Source organism: Pollachius pollachius (genome assembly GCF_949987615.1).
Source record: "Pollachius pollachius genome assembly, chromosome: 1".
Taxonomy (NCBI): domain Eukaryota; kingdom Metazoa; phylum Chordata; class Actinopteri; order Gadiformes; family Gadidae; genus Pollachius; species Pollachius pollachius.
This window is the reverse complement of record NC_136934.1, coordinates 8,231,853-8,246,518: the sequence shown is the minus strand read 5'-3', so window position 1 is coordinate 8,246,518 and position 14,666 is coordinate 8,231,853.

Sequence of the window (14,666 nt, the reverse complement as noted above, 5' to 3'; positions counted from 1 at the left end):
AGGAACAGACGAACCTTAGCAGACGGCTGTGCTGTGCATTAGAGCCATCTAATGGTCAGGGACTGTCACGACATGCAGTGTGCTTGCCAAACTTGGAAGGTTTGGTGGGGCTCTTTGACCGCAAGAACAAGAGGCTTTGAATCGGAACAATTCAGATCACAAACACAGCCTTGAATCCTTCCAGCTAGCGGCCTGACCATCGTACGGCTCACATCAACGCTGCGACACAAGCACCAATCACCAGAGTCATCCATTACTGCCACGGAGCGTTTTGTGTGCTTTCTCTGTACGTCTAATCCATCTCAACCAAGACACCTGTCCAGGTAATTGTTCCTTGACAATTAAAATCACCAGCTGATTCATCCTTATTTTGATTTATGCAATCAAACCCTCCCCTGCGCCCTTGTGGTAGCGGCGCTAGCTCTTGAGGCTCTTTGTGCGATAATTACATGTATCGAATGGAGCAAATAAAGACTCCAGCTGGCTCACTTCTGTGTGTACAGTACCAGAGAGCTCGTAAACATTGTGTTTATTACAAAACCCGACACAATAAGGCCTGCCGTCGGCTTTCAGACGCGCTGGTTAAATAGAGGCCCTGTAGCGAACGGCGCGCTGGACGATAAACACACACACACACACACGCACACGCACACACACACATGCGCCCACGCATACACTTTAAAGCAGTGTGTTGATACACTGTATCCGCCGAGCGAACAATTCACCTGCCGCCGTCTCTCAGCGCGCCCATTCACGACCACAACGGCGCTCTCTGGCGGCTCAGTCGCACGTGTCATCACCTGACTTTATTGATCAAGGCTCAGGTGCAAAGTGGAGGTTCCTGCCGGACACCTCGCCTGCTTGGCGCAACGCCTGCCCACCTCCCCCCTTTTTTTTTAAAGCCATGTATCTCTCTGTGGGTATTGTGGTGCTCTTTTTATTTTTTTTAAGGGTGTCCCGGACCTGTAAACAATAGGGCCTGAAAGCAGCCGTGCCCGGTGTACCGCTCTTGACAAAAGGCCCCAATGAAAACAAAGCGCTTTAAAAACTGTAGCTACATAGCCTGCTTTCAGTGCAAGGCAAACATGAGCGCTAAGGTGATCCTAGCTAACCCCACCCTCCCCCCCCCCAGGTGCCCACGGTGCATGTCTAGTGTCGTCCGCTGACAGCTTCTGTTAGAGCTCCTTTGTGCCTGGACATGACCATCGAGGAGGGCGGTGGGGGTGAAGAGGAGGAGTAGGGGGAGGGAGGAGGAGGAGGAGGAAGAGGAAGAAGAGGGAGGAGGGGAACACTGTTAAACGTAAAAAGAAGACATTGGTGGCCTTTTCTCTTTTCCTCCATCTCTATTTTCTTCACCCCTCTCCCCCTCTCTCCTTTGCCATCGCTCCCTTTTCTTCCTTCACCCCGCTTCCCTACTCCACGGACCTCTGGAGCTGCCCTCCCTCCCCTCCGGCCCGGCCCGCGAAGCTGAGAAGGGTGGAGTGGGAGATGGGTGGTGGAGGGGAGGAGGTGGTGGATCGGAGGTGTGGGGGGAGGGGGGCGTGGACACGAGGGGAAAGCAGGGCTTAGCGGCTCCCTCCCAGCCACAGCACAAGAGACAGGTGCGAGGCTAAGATATGAGAGGAGCTCATAACGGCGCTGACAGACAAGTTGCTCTGCGACCGAGGCCTGGCCCCCCCCCCCCCCAGCTCCGCTCTGCCCGCCCCTCGCTCCTTGTCCGCCTCTCGGCCTCCACAGCCACTCAAAGCGCCCTCCCCGACTTCCCCTGGTTCTACTGAGTTTTATCTCCTGCCTGTGGTCAGGCACGCACAGGCCTTGTGGCCCTATGTGTTTACACATGGTGGAATCAAAGCATTTGCAGTCTGCGCTGCAGGCGGGACTATCAAACCTCATTTTAGCATCCTAGGACAAGACGACACGTGAATACACATTTCGTTTAGCACTGTATCTGTTTACTCACTTCAACAAATCTGTATTGGTCATTTTATATCAAATCTTTCCCAAAACATTCAATTTTTTTATGGGGGGGATTTTCAAGGTTTTTCCTGATGAAAAATGCCAGAGGTCAGTGAGGTTAGAGAGACAAAGCCCTCTGTGACGGGAGTGGAAGCCCTGTGTGCCAGGGATGACAGACGGCAGGAGCTGATTGGCTAGTTCCTGCACGGATGGGATTTGCTGTCAACAGGTCCCAATTAGTCCAATCAGAGTGGAAGGAAATGGCACAGAAAGGATACTTTGTTGGTGCCACTGTTTGTGAAGCTGAAGGCAAAAACAAAACACAATCGCTTGTTCTTTTCTTCCCTCCCCATTGACCCGTACCAGATTCTATGGGGACAAATTAACTTGGGATCTGGTTCTGTTGCTGTGGTGCTTTGTTGACACATGCTGGGGTAACACGTTGGTGCTGGATGTGGTCGTGGTGGTGTTGGTGGCGGGGGGGCATTGCCATTGTCCTGTTGGAGGCCTTTAATGTTGCTGTTGATGTAAATATTGCCTTCTGTATGTGCCATTGTGTCTAAATAGAATTCAATGAACACAGAGCGCTCTTCCTGTTGCAAATGTGTCATCGGGCGACATTTGAGATTACGTGCGAACACATCCCCGAACTGACTGGCAAGCGTGAGTTCACATTGAAACATCAATGTTATTTTTGTGTTGGGAAAAAATATAGAATTTATAAAAAACTGCTCTAAATTCATGTGCCACAATCTGAGTCATAAACCTGGAAGTAGAAATGTGGGAATGTTTTTCATCTGCTGCGAGAAAAGGAACAGTTCACGTGTATTGGTGCTTTCAGATGATTAATAAGCCTTCACCTTGATTTTCAACTACCCTTGACGATAATGAAATAGTAGGGGCAAGTTGAATCACTGCAGTTTTTGGAATATGAATTAAATGAAGACAGGAAAAAGGGGTCACAGTTTCAAGAGCTTAACATTACTCCTAAAAATATAATATTTAACTTCATTTCCAACGCTGGGACTCTGAGGGCGCATATCTTATCAACCAGGGGCTAGTGAGTGATGGGACTCTGAACCTTGACCTGAGGAAGTCAACGAGAAAGAGAGCCAGTGTAGGTCTGATTCACGGGCGGACTATCAATGGAGTCTCGGTACACGCAATGGTAGGGGTGAGAACGGATGGGTAATTGGGGAGGTGTGCTGTAGAGGTCTTTTCTCTCGTTACATGGCCAAACCCTCCTACTTTACAAGGGCAGGCAAGGATCATTAAAAAAAAACCCGCCATGAATCGCCTCTTTGAGTTCTAAAAGACCGCTGGCTAAAAGCTATTTGGTATGGAGGACATTTTGTTCACCTCAAACATGTATTTTTATGAGATCATCTCTCCACATATGCTGTTTCAGAAGCTAATATTGTTTTTTTGTTTAAATAAAATGTAAGCGACTCGCTCAAAGGCATTATGTTTGGCACAGGAAGATAGTCTAGACTCCCTGCTCAAAGAGTTCAGGTGTTGGACCCCAATGCCCGCAGTCTACCTGTAGGCATCCTTGAGCAAGATACCTAACTCTTTACCTGCAAAAAAACTCCACTCTCAGTCACTTTGGATAAAAGCGTCTGTAAATTAACTAAATAGAACATATTTCCAAATTGGTGGCTTATTTTGAGAGTCTGAGATATGATCTTTGCCTCTGAGGTCTGCGGTCCGCCGGCCACAGTTTGATGAGTCAACCATGGATGAATCACCAAAGAAAAACAACAGTCCTACTGAACGCGGAGAGACTGATCCTTACCGAACGGCTTTTCTAACACGACGTCCAAAGTAAATCTCCCCGTCAGTCTGTGCTATCCGTCTGACCTTTTGAGGTCGTAAAGAAATGTTGTTTTAACATATTCCATATTTACATTTGTAATTTTTTGTCTGAAGAGCAACAATGTCTTGGCATTTGGGGTATTTTTGGGGGTGGTTTGATGCCTTTTTTTTAAGCCCTCACTAATATTATTGTACAAGTCTTCTTATTTGAGCGTAAAGTTTAGAATGACCAATATGGCAGTCAAATACCTGCCTTCCATGGCGGCCTGCTCCCGAATTCCTCTAATATGAAGTTTGTTTTTCTACTGTGATATGTCCAGTGCCACATTAATACTGTTGGGTGAACTGTTGATTCTGCTTTGTCAGGCACCATGTTTTCTTCGTTCCCCATTTGCAGTTTGAATGTTGACAATTTAGCATCATATTTTCCTATTTGGTACTACGTACTTTCCAAGCCCACTCTTGGCAAGCTTATTCACTGTTAAAATCACAGCAAGCAGGTCTAGGTAGTGTATCTAACAATAAAGTAAAAATATTTTGACACTGCTCTAATAACTAAAGCTTAGAGTTGTTGGCAGACATATTATTGACTATTTTCTCTCAACAAAAGAATGGATATGTATCTGAAAATACGTCAAAGTCACTTACAATGTCATACTGTCATTACACAGCAACTTTTATTTTGCATCGCCATGGTGAACAAAGCTTAATTAAACACTTTCTTGGCCATTCCTGCAGCTAAACATTTGGCAATTAATAAGCTGTCATCTGATCCTTCGTACCTCCTTCTGTTGTGTCTTTCCTCGCTACTGCCCTGATCACACGATTAGACAACCATCTGTTCTTGTGCGTAGACACAACTAAGTATAAATATTGTCGCACACAAAAACGATATGCTCAACTTTCATGAGGAACACAGTTATGACCTTGGCTTGAGAGTTTGGTTGAGAATAAGAAAAGGCCTCACAAGAGCACCTAGAGATTTTTTCCTGGCTGGATTGGGGCACGCGGCGGGGTCTGTGGGTCTGGTTGAAAAGTGATACCAGTAGTGGTAGGGTTGTGCTGGGTTCGTTCTAGGGTTCACCATCGAACCAGACGATGTCAAGCGTTTCTGCTTTTCCTAGAAGCCAAAGTCAGAGGAGGACACTGAATAATCTATTTAAGATCAAAGCCCTGAGATCAAAAGGGAATCGTTTTTTCCCTATGAGAACACTTTACCTACAGTTCCCCTGAATCGTCAGCAATGTGCTTCTCTAGACTCCCATCCAGACCCCGAAGACTTTCTGGCACACGTGGGGGCCCCCGCTGTCGCCTCACCCGGGTCAGGGCATCCACTCTAGCTGCTCCAGGGGCCCCACCCAGCCGTACTCTCTCTGTTCCCAGGGCCATTAATCACCAGTCCAGTGGGGGCCAATCATGGGCCGCTGAGGCGACTGTCATCCCGACTTCCTGTGTCTACAACAGGACCTTGAGTCAGGGCGCCTGTGGACACTCCTGTCTGAAAATAAAATCGCCGGTATTAATTACCAGTGGACTTCGTCTTACCAGTGGACTTCGTCTCGTGGTACCAAGGGTCAATTCTATAAAGATATTTTATAGAAAGTATTCACACATTTTTCTTCGCCTCCCATTTTCCTCAACATTAGGGCCAAAGGCTGATCACTAACATCAAGCCGAAGGCTGAACACTGAACTGTTCTATAGGGTGAACAAAGCTTTCTTCACACAACCAGGTAAAAATGGTTTACAAATAGCTAAAATAAGGGCCTTTGATGTTAGCTCTGTCTGTTTATAAGTATTTTGTGTTTGATGCAACAATGTCTTAGTTTGTCTTCCCATAGTCAGTCACAATTAGGATCAGTACAGTTAATGCATAACTGATAACCGAGTTCATTATAAGAAACCTAAACCAAAAGTACATGGCTTGACAAGGTGGAGCCAGCTCTTGAAATGACTCTAAATGGACCAATGGTTCCACCTTTAAACGCCCAAGGCGGCAGTCTAACCAGGAAGTGTCTCTTAGTGCTTCAGGAAGTGGGAATGTTTCTGTCCTGAAGCCTAAACATTCTTTGAACGTTAAACATGTCTGACAAATCCGTCAAAAGGAGACCTTTGATGCTGTGAGTGATGCATCAAAAACGGATAGTCCACACACACGCACGCACACGCAGACAGTCACACTTCTGACAATCCAAAGGGACGAAACGCGTCCACCTGTCAATCAAACACTGCCTTGGGCTGGTTAGCCTGTCCATCCGGGATTGAATTGAAATGAATGGTGCATGATTTACTCCTGATAGAGCTGCCAGAACACACACACACACACACACACACACACACACACACACACACACACACACACACACACACACACACACACACACACGTACGTACGTAACTGTGTAGTGTTTAAGACATACACAGTTTCCTGGTGACATACAATATGGACGTTGCGTTATGCTTTAAATGGGTACCTTATACACCTTACAGTAGATTACAACTATAGGCCTTCATTACAGTAATATGCATGATAAATAAACCGGTGTAAGTTAGACCCGAAATTGCATCGAGTTTTCTCTCTCTCACGCTCTACACACACGCACGCACGGATGCACGCACGCACATACGCACGCACGCACGCACACACACACACACACACTCGCGCACGCGCACACACATGCGGACAGTACCCTGGTGGTGGCCAGGGGCTAGATGAATGAGGTCCCTTGGGCCTTGTAGCTGTGTAATTTATGGTCAAACAGAAAGCGTAGGGACAGGGAGTTATGGTCTGTGAACTGCTTGTGTTGGCTGCCCCATAAACGGCTTCACCTTGTCAGGTTCCCCGGTCTGCACACTAAGCAGTCTGTCCCTGATCGGTGTCTGTGTGTGTGTGTTTGTGTTTGTGATAGTAGTCTATGCTGGAAATATGCTGTATTCCATATGGGTGGCCTATTTGCAGGCCACAGTTACTTGATTGAGTAATGCGCAGCATGAAGGAAAATGCCGTTGTAATCCTATGATGGTGTTTGCCATGCCTTGGTTTCATCAAATAGCAACAGATTTAACTATTGACAGTTTTGAGTCTGTCTGTGAAAGTTTGTTCTGCCCCTTAACATTATAAATGCTGAGGGGAGCATTAGAAAAAATGTTTAGCAATTAAAACCCACTACAATACCCACTTCATAATTTCTTATGTGGTATGTATTTAGGTAAGGAATTATGTCAACTCATAATGACAAACTAGAATAAAAGACTTTTGATATATTTGAAAAAGTATCTCTCAATAACTTGACTCAGGACAGATATTTACAACATCTGAGGTTTCAGTTTTGTTTCCGCTGATGCCGACCAACATCAGCGATACCACGCAGTCACTGTAATCCGCGACATTCAAGAAGGCACCGGTCCCCCAAACGATTCTCAAAATGGATACCGCAAATAAACAAACTCCTCCTGTTTCAAAACACGATAATTAACATTCACAGCCATGTTCTTCCCTCTCACAATTTGTCAAACTCTGACCATGGCGGCAGCTGGAATCAACCGGGAGTCGAACTTTGCCGGACCTACCGCACAAAAAATCTTTATAATTGCACATAATTCCGTGGTAATCCGATGCCTCCCCTGAAACATGGCGGCGTGCTAGCGGATGCGTGAGACGGCGCCGTTGTTCTAGCTTGTTTCCCAGGCTGTTTTTAGACGTGTTATGGTTGCGGCCATCGTTGATAATGCCAAGGTCACGGCTTCTAGATGGCTTTTCCACTATTAGCCCTCATTATACCTCATTAGTCCTCAGCTGCTTGTCTCCTCACCCTGCTACACACATACACACGCAAACACACACACACACACACACACACACACACACACACAGACACACACAGACACGTCTTTCTGAATCGTCTTCCCTGGACAGTGGGATGGGTGACATAAACACACCCCGGCCCCCACCACCACCCTGCTCTCCCTCCCATGGCAAATGGCAAACAGAGGCGGTGGTTGAGTGTGTGTGTGTGTGTGTGTTGCGGGGGGGACGGGACGGGTTCGGGCTGTTTGGTAAACGGAGAAGGCTGGGAGCTTTGAGAGGGGGGAGGGGGTAGGGGGGAGGAGTGGAGGGGCATCGGGCAGCAGGTGGCTCTGTTTTCAGCTCTCAGCGGGCATAACCTCCAACCCCCCCCCACCCAATCACCCAACTGCCCCAACATGCGATGACCACAGGGCGAGCTAGTTAGCACTGCCTTCAGGGGGGGTAAAACCGCCTTCGGGGGGGGGGGGGGGGAATACCCCATCCAACAAGTTCCCCGACAGCTCAGAACAAGTCGCTCCCGGCTGGGTGGGGCGCGGCGTGGGCAGGGAGGGGCGAGGGACACGGGTCAAGGGAGGGTGAGACTGAGAGGGTGCAGGAGGATGTGGGGGAGGATGAGGCCTTGCCAGGCCTAGCTTGGTCCTTCCTCCAGGCCCTTCGTTCCGTGGAGCTCAATGCGAACAGAAATAGTAATTCCCTGTCAAGGCGACCCCAAAATTAGGGCCTGGCTATTTCCTGGAATCAAACACTGTTGCCGTTTTTAGGTTTTAAAGCAATTTCGAGTTCAAGTATAGTATAAAAGATTTCGGTGGCCGCCTGGGGTTTCACACATCAACCCAGTCCCGGTTGTACCCTTTGTTGAATTCACGGGTGGATGAAACCGTTTCTTTGAGTTCAATGGAAATTAAAATGTGATGAAATTGGAAAAAACCTAAGATAGAAGTGCAGTTACCTTCTTCTCTGCCATTATGCAGTGTGTGAGTGGCTCTCCAGCGTCATCTCACTGTGAACCGCACCACACCTGTGGCATTTCTTCTGATGTACCGACCTCCCTTCTGTCCGTCTCCCTGGTGCTGCGGTATGTTTCATGTCCAGTAACATGCGATGGAGGGGGGGGAAGCCAAGAATCTTGGATCACGTTCCCAGCACACTTCATCTTATCTCCAACCTTTTGTATATGGCTGTCAGGGTCACAACGGGGGAGAGAGAGAGAGAGAGAGAGAGAGAGAGGGAGGGCTGGGGGGAGTTGGACGTTCATTACAGCTTTCCCAGTGCACGTGCTAACACAGATTGATATCTCCTACATGTGTCAACGCACACATGCAGACACATGCGCGTACACACATGGAACTGTTCAGGACGTTGTACAGCATGTGCGGGTTCTCGACGGGTCACAGAAAAGTATCAGGTAAGGGTCTGGGGCTATTTATGAGACTACAAAGGTTCCTGTCTCTCTGGGCCCAGATTAATGAACACTCTTTTCCTTCTGGCTGGCCAGGGCTACGGTAGTCCAGTCCCCTGCTACACCTGTTCCCTCTGTCTTACAGTATTTTCCTGAGGGCCCCTGGGCGATTCATGAGCAGCCCTATCCACTGCCCGACTTAAATCCAAAATAGTCTGCTGAGGCTCCATATCGAGTGTGTGAGTGCATATTGAGCAAACATAATGTAACCTTTTCGAACCCTAAAGAGCCATCTCAGGACATAGAAGCGTGAGCAACAGTCTGGCAACGGATGATTCCCTGAGTAAAAGCACACACAACGCTTGGGGTCTTGCTGCAGCCTCCATTAGCAAGCAGCCAGCTACAGTACAGCTGAACAGCTCCATAAATCATGGCTGCTGGAGCCCAGGGGAAGACCACACAATGACCAGAGCTAGCCTGCTGCTCCCAGGAGGAGCTCCGGGTGGGTGGATCGTGTTATTTATTTCTATATTTTTTGTGTTGAAGCTCATAGGTTCAGATTAGCCAAGTCTGTCGAATGAATGATGCCAGCTTTAGAGGCGTATGGCATCACCCCCCACAGAAGCACATTCTGAACTGGGGGTTTCTCAACGGAGTCGGTACCGCCACCCGGTGGGCCTTTGTAGGATGAAGGGGTGCCCTGAGACAAAACCCTTAAAAGGAAGGCGTTAAGAGTTAAAAGGGGTATTCATTTTAGAATTCTGAAAGTCAGTTGATTCAATTTTTTCTTTTCAAATAAAATGCAGGTATATTCTCCTTTTGAGCCAAATGTTTTGTGCTGAAGGGGAAACGCAGCTAAGGACAGGATCGGGTGTTCATTAATCAAACCTATTATTATAACCTACCTTATTGGCTGTTCTAGCTTGTTGGCCTACCCATAGCATTTGTTTCTTAACAGAGTTTTTGATCTAACAATCGGATTTAAGAATCGTTTGGTTTGAGTTTTTATTATTATTTGAATTGATTGGCTATGATCTGTTTTTGCAATGTTTCTCCAAGGCAAACTAATGACAGATAGGCCAGTATGAAACAATAAACGTTGAATTGATTTCTACAGAAGCAAACTGGCCCATGTAATGAAGAAAGAATACAGTGCATGTTGGTTTATTAACTCTTTGGGTTCCTTCTCCATCAAACCCTGGGGTGAATTGCTGAAATCAATTCAGTATGTTAGCAATTATATTGTTTACTATTTTTATTTATCCAGTTTAAATTGTAGTTCATGCACTTCACCCGTAAGTCTACTCTAATAAAGTATACTTGTTTTAAAATAAAACTAATTCCCTTAAACCAAGTTTTCTTCTTCTTCATTCAATGTATTATAACTTAGGGGGGGGGGGGGGGGGCGCAGATTAAAAAAAGGGTTACCAACCCCTGCTCCAAACATTGGCCTTCCATACGGACACCCACTCCTGATTTTATAGAATAACACAGGCCTGTACAGGGGCATAAGTGAACTAATAGTGACCAGTCATGTGACCCTCTTTATAAGTTGTAACCCCAAGTCTATTTCTAGGCATCCTAGAACAAGAGAGGCCAATAACATGGCCATTTAAGAAATTTATCAAAAACTGCTTTGGATAAAACTGTCTTCTGAATTAGTAAATACTAATATATGTCTGCTCTGCTAATTAACAAGATGGATGGGATGGAAACCAATTGCCTGTTAATGGCTTTCCCATATAATGTAATAGAGAAATGCATTACGAAGATTAAAGAAAGTCCTGGTTCCAATGTAGATCTTCTTTTGGCTAGTGTTTGACTAAAGTGTGTTAAAGGGCTGTAAATGGGATGTTTGTTAAGTGTAGCTCTAGTGATACTGTGTTTGACGACAAGAACGACAGGGTATGCTAACACTACTACGGCACGCTAGGCGTCACTGATATTTCTTATCTCTTCTTGTGATTCTCGATGAAAGAATGCTGTCTACCTGCACCTGCATAACACAGCTCAAGTTGTTTACACCTTGAAAAAAGTTTATTTACAACCCCTTTTTACCCATCAACACCAGCCGAAACATGACACTTGTAGCTAAAGTTAGCCGCAAATAAATTCCTCCGTTCCTCCCCACCAGTGATATGTCATTTCTGGCGGGTGGAGTTACTATGTTTTCTGTGTGTGTGTGTGTGTGTGTGTGTGTGTGTGTGTGTGTGTGTGTGTGTGTGTGTGTGTGTGTGTGTGTGTGTGTGTGTGTGTGTGTGTGTGTGTGTGTGTGTGCGCGTGTGTGCGCGTGCGCGTGCAAGAAATTGTGTGTATTCCATGTGCATGTGTGCACGTGTACCTGTGCACGCAACAGCGGCAGCAACTTAGCGGGGGTGTGATAGCTATCTGGGGCCATACATCAAGCCCAGTGTGGCAGTGGGCCTGTGTAATTATCAGGTCTCAATGGGACGCTGTGTTATTTTTGCCCTGGGTGAGATGCTTATCGGGGCCCTGTCAGCAGGCACCTGGATGGATGGCCCCAGCCCCCTCGCTCCTCCAGCTCACCTTCCCGCCTCGCCAAGACAAACTAGGCTGCCTCTCGTAGGGCCCGCTACCCTTGGTTCTGCTGCTGGCTCGCAGACAAAGTAGTTTTCTCCAGAGGGTGTAAAAATACATTCGTAGGCATATTATAATCTAACATATTATGTGACACCGTTTAAACAAACCGTATAAAAATAGTCCCTGTGATTCATCAGGCCTATGGGTAACTAATGAATGCAGCGGTCAAGAGTGTCGGTGAACTATATTTTCTCCATGCATGATTTTATGAATGTTTCATAGTTCTGGATACATATTGTGTATGTTTGACCTCAGAGAAGCACATTGTGTCATGTATCATAGATGATGATGATGATACGGCGATACAGACGTTATCTACAGATGACATCACGCATTACATGTGATTTAATACAGTACATAATCCGATGGACAGTGTCGTTTTGGAGCCAGCACCATGATGCGTTGTTGTACAAAGCACATCGCGGTGTAATAGATCTATCTAGCTCCTTGGATTAATGGCCATGTGTTTTTTAGGTTCAGAGATAAGCATTTCAAAAATGATCCTATCCTATTCTGTTAGTCTCTGTTCCATCCCATTGTACGCTACTCATGTGATTCATGTTTGGTGATTGCATCTGGGCTGGTACAGATCCACGGAGCTTTCTTCATAAGCCTCTGAGCCGCCAGTTTGCCTGGCAGCGGACTGCTCTGCTGTGAGATAAGCTGTTTAGCTGCTGTCTCTGGGCAGTGACACTCCGATAACACACAGAGATGTTCAGCCCTCCACCGCAGACGCTCCGTGGGTCTCCGGGTCTGTGCAGTGGCAGCGGGCTGAAGACCCAGAGAAGCGCAGTCTGAAATCTGCCCCTGAGCTCATTGAGTTGTCCTGTGTCACGACACACAGGTGAACATACACACGCACGCTTGCGGGCACACACACACAAACACACAGGTGCACACACAAGTACTTAAACACACACACACACACACACACACACACACACACACACGCACACGCACACGCACACGCACACGCACACACACACAGTAGAACAGCAGAACAACCAATCAATACAATAACATATGAACAGCTGTAGCGTGCAAACCATTAGGAACACAAACACAGAAGTAGACTGAGGATTACATAGCAGCATACACCACATAATCACACATACTCAGACACCCCATGGGAAAGCTCACCGCGGGACCCCTGGGCTCCGGGGCTCTTTACTATTATTTCTCGTGCCGGTCTCTGAGAGAGAGTGGGTTTATTTCACTCTTATGATCAAAAGACAACCAGTGGGGAGCCTGCCAGTGCTTGGGCTTCAGCGGGTCAGCTGTCCCTTCTGTCCACGGTGCCATGCCGCGGGAGAAATCCTGGGGATTTCGGACCTGAAATAAATCAGAGTTTGCTGGTGAGAATGGGCTGCTAGTGACACCAGGGGGGTGCAGAATGACCCAATCAGACTCAACGGACTAAACTCTCTCAGCTGGATCAAAGCCCCCCTTTTTTGGTGTTGAAACCCAACTCAAGGTTTTTTGACTTGGATTATGTATTACCTTTTGGGATTGGTTTTAGTGTGGGACTGACACCGTCTGAAATACCATCTGAAAGCCGCCGCTTACCACGACTGTTTTATTCAGTTGAAAAGGCACGCAGCCTTCGCATCCTCGAGCCATGAAACGTTTGTATCTCAAGAAGGCTCTTACAGTTAATGTCTGTCTTTATTTCACTCGATATGCAGTAAGCTCAGTCCCACAACTGTTGCTTTATGGATTTACTTTATTCTCTAAATTAGGTCCGGGGAGAGGATATGGATTTCCAAAATGTATACCCTAGATTCCTAATTATCTTCCTCAAATAAAGATGCATCTTCTGGCCTCGTAGAATTCTAGAAGGTCAAATTAAGTTTTCTTACAGGGAATTATAGTATTGCATATTTAATTAAGCAACATAATCTCACTCTATAATAACAGTTGCTTTCTATTCATCTCTCTCTCTCTCTCTCTCTCTCTCTCTCTCTCTCTCTCCCCACACCCATCACACAGTGACATTGTGGTTGGTGGTGGTGGCTTTTTCTTTGCTTTTAACCAGTCCATTAGGGAAGACAACCCTTATCCAGTGGACCCTAGCAGTTTAAAACGGCGTGACCCCTGCCCTTGACCTATAACCTCCCCCCTCCCCCACCATGCCGGCCCAGTTGTCCCCAGCGCCTCAATGGAGGATAGGGTTACATTCATTAACAAATATTTGTCCGTTTGCTGCACTAATAAGGCACTGCGAGTCAATTCAAGTTGTTTCTTCTGCAGGCTGCCGTTGTCAATCAGAAGGGGCTCTGGTTCACCAGTAGGGCATCGGCAGCACATGATACCTGTGAGTAAACAGACATTAAATGTCTCTGGAAATGTGTATACAGAGGGTATACTATTTGCATGGTTAACATGGTCCATGCTCGTTTCTAGGAGGGAGAGAGATAGTGGCTGAAGCATAGGGAGACAAAAAGTGGGAGACAGAGAGAGAGACAAAAAGAGAGATGTAGGAGGATGGCAGCTGACGTTTAGAGAGAGAGAGAGAGAGAGAGAGAGAGAGAGAGAGAGAGAGAGATAGAGAGAGAGAGAGAGAGAGAGAGAGAGAGAGAGAGAGACAGAGGTAAAGGGATATTGGCTGAATCAAAGGGAGTCAGAAAGAGAGAGAGTGAGGTAAAGATCTCTTACTCCCCCTCATGTTAAGTGTTGGTATCACAGATCAACAGGTCCTCCTTAAAACAGCATGAATCAAAAGCTTGTTTGAGTAAAAGAAGTTTAATAATTTATGTTCACCATCTTTGGATTAAAAGCTCTCCATGAGAGAATTTAAATCCACACTTGTGTCTGACAGCATGTGTCCAACCGTCTTGCTGCCTGTATATATTGTATTCTGTAGTATGTGTCTGGGAGAATTCAGGTGTGCATATTTGGAGCATTCACTCTTTCCTTTTTGTGGCTGCATTTGGGTCTATTTATATCCTTATATATTGTGTGCATATGTAGGGTGTGTATTTCTGCATGTTTGTGTGTCTTCAGGTGTGTTTGCAGGAGTGCATTAGGGTTGGTACTTGATCAAGTCTGTGCGAGCCCGGAGGGCTTATGTGCACACACACACACACAC